Source organism: Puntigrus tetrazona, chromosome 24 (genome assembly GCF_018831695.1).
Source record: "Puntigrus tetrazona isolate hp1 chromosome 24, ASM1883169v1, whole genome shotgun sequence".
NCBI lineage: Eukaryota > Metazoa > Chordata > Actinopteri > Cypriniformes > Cyprinidae > Puntigrus > Puntigrus tetrazona.
The window spans coordinates 138,610-141,109 of record NC_056722.1 but is presented as its reverse complement, the minus strand read 5'-3'; the positions used below and the strand labels follow the sequence as shown (position 1 = coordinate 141,109).

Here is a 2,500-nt window from a genome sequence, read left to right as displayed (position 1 = left end):
ATAGTATTATGCTAAAATTTGGTAATGGAGCGATTTCATTCAGCGAAATTATGCATATACAAGTGTATTTACTTCTACCACAATATGAAGAAACGGAATATTGATCAGTGATTCACATACAAACCAAATGAAAACAAAACATGTCCTGATTGACATGACAAATCAGACACCAGACTTTCTAAGGTTTCCAAATCACTTACTCACCAATGGATCCTCTGCAGTGAATGGGTGCCGCGGGATGAGAGTCCAAACTGCTGATAAAAACATTACAATAATCCACAGGTAAGGCGTAAGACTCCAGTCTATAAAGTCTAACAAGTCCTCTTTTCCGCATATTGCTTTCTCCAATGGAAATTTGTCTCATCCTGAATTAGGAGAGAGAATATGCACGCATCGAGCACTGATTACCGTGAAACCAGTCCAAAACAAATATATGATTGGATTTTGAATGTTGCATTGGCAGAAGTCAAATGGACTTCCCAAAGCATTAACTGATGGACTGGAGTTGTGTGGATTACTTGGGGATTATTATGATGTTTTTATCAGCTGTTGGTTCAGACGGCACCTCATTCACTGCAGAGGATCCATTGGTGAGTAATTGATGGTGTGATAAACTTCTCAAATGTGTGTTATTGATGATGGAACAAACTCAACTACATCTTGGGTGGCCTGAGGGTGAGTATGCTTTCAGAAAAGTTGATTGAACTATTTCTTTGAGAGAGCGTTAAATAACATTATAGCAGCTAGACCCAGGTAGAAACACGCTAGATGACATCATCGCTTATGGCGCGGGCCTCTATGAATTGCCTCTCGGGACCGGGTAGAGGTGACTTTGTTTCACCACTTACCTGGAGGACTGAAGCTTCACCCCGGCACTCTGTCTCTGCTTTAGAGTGCGAATGACTTGAAATCTTTTCCATTGCTTTCATTTATAACATGCGCGATGTTCTGATTCTTCATTTATTTCATGCTTATGGTGAAAAATGGGGCTGTAAAGTCATGTGGCAGTACTGGGTAGTCCCAAAAGGCTCTCTCCTGAGCAATTCCACAGCCTCTCAAACACAGAAGCAGCATTTCATGAAGAGAAGGTGAGTTTACTGTTGCCAGAGGTACAAGAGAGAGAGAGAGAGAGAGAGAGAGAGAGAGAGAGGAAGGAGAGAGGAGAAAACACTTCTTCCATCCCCCATGGTTGTGAGATAACAGCTGTCACGCTGAGAGAGAGAGAAAGACAGTCACGAAAGCAACCTCCATTCCCATTGAGCCCCAGACATCTAAATAGCTGTTCAGCAGTGAAATCTACAGAAACTGCACGGGTAAAAATAATAAGCTTTGAAACTTCACTTGAAATGAATCAAAGGAACAGTTCATTAAAAACAAACGTGTCACTACATGCTTATCTTGTTCCAAATCTGTTTCAATGTCCATGTTCTGGAGAATATTAACATACACATTTAAGTAGAATACAATTTTACGATTTTGTTATGGACGGATGCTTGTGGTAAAACACTATAAAATAGTCCATGTAAGGACTTTACAAATTTAAATAATATTTTATTAACATATTTACTCAAACCTGACTATATTACTAATGTATAGTAAATATTTTTAGTATCTTTAGATAATATTTTCTGTGCCTTTGTACAATTTTTCTTTACAGAATTTTGATTATATTACTCTTGTTTCTTTTTCTGCTTTTTTTAAAGATCGGTCCTTATATACAGCAATTTACATGTATTTAATAAAAAAATGTTTTAAGGTAATTTCTTTGTACATCGTTCGTGTAATTGTACAAATTTTATATGCATGAATAAATGATTTAGATTTCTCTAAATAATATTTTAAGATTTTGTAATGATATAAAAAATTTGTACAATCCTATATCGCTCTTTATTCATGTTCCATAAAAGAAATGTGTAAAAAGTAACTCAGGTTTGGAAACGACATGAGTGTAAGTAAACGATACAGGATTTCGATTTTTGAGTGAACTGTTCCTTTAAGGGAGACAGTGAAAGACACTTAAATCACTGAATAGATCACAGTTTAGTCTGAATACTGAGTAGCTGTAGACTGAGAGCCATGTTGACTCCTACTATCACCTGCAAGCTATGAAATGACTACATTTACGCTGATGATTGAGCCTTTTTTTTATTAAATGCTTAAAACCCCAAAACATTTTACTGTGTGGCAGCTGATTAGGAAACAGGATAAGTGCTGCGATTATGAGCAATTTATTTGAGTTTTCTCAGATCATACTCACATAGAAAGCGTGATTTTGCCCTCTGGTCAATCAATGGGCATCAAAATGAGGTGGACAGCATCCATTTCCTGTTGTTCCTCACCTCATGTATATATAAATCACAACTGTTGCTGTCGACCTCTGAGATGATGCTTTCAAAGACTCATCATCTTCAGTTTGTTGTGGCTGTAATGTTGAGTCATGTTCTGGAGCCATTCACTGAGAAATGACTGAGAATTGGTCTTATCTCTTAAAATGACAACC

General features: G+C 37.1%; 1 pseudogene; it reads left to right on the top strand.

The window, feature by feature from the left end:
- Positions 1-999: 999 nt before the first annotated feature.
- LOC122330167 overlaps positions 1,000-2,500 on the top strand; it is a 24,428-nt pseudogene continuing 22,927 nt past the window's right edge.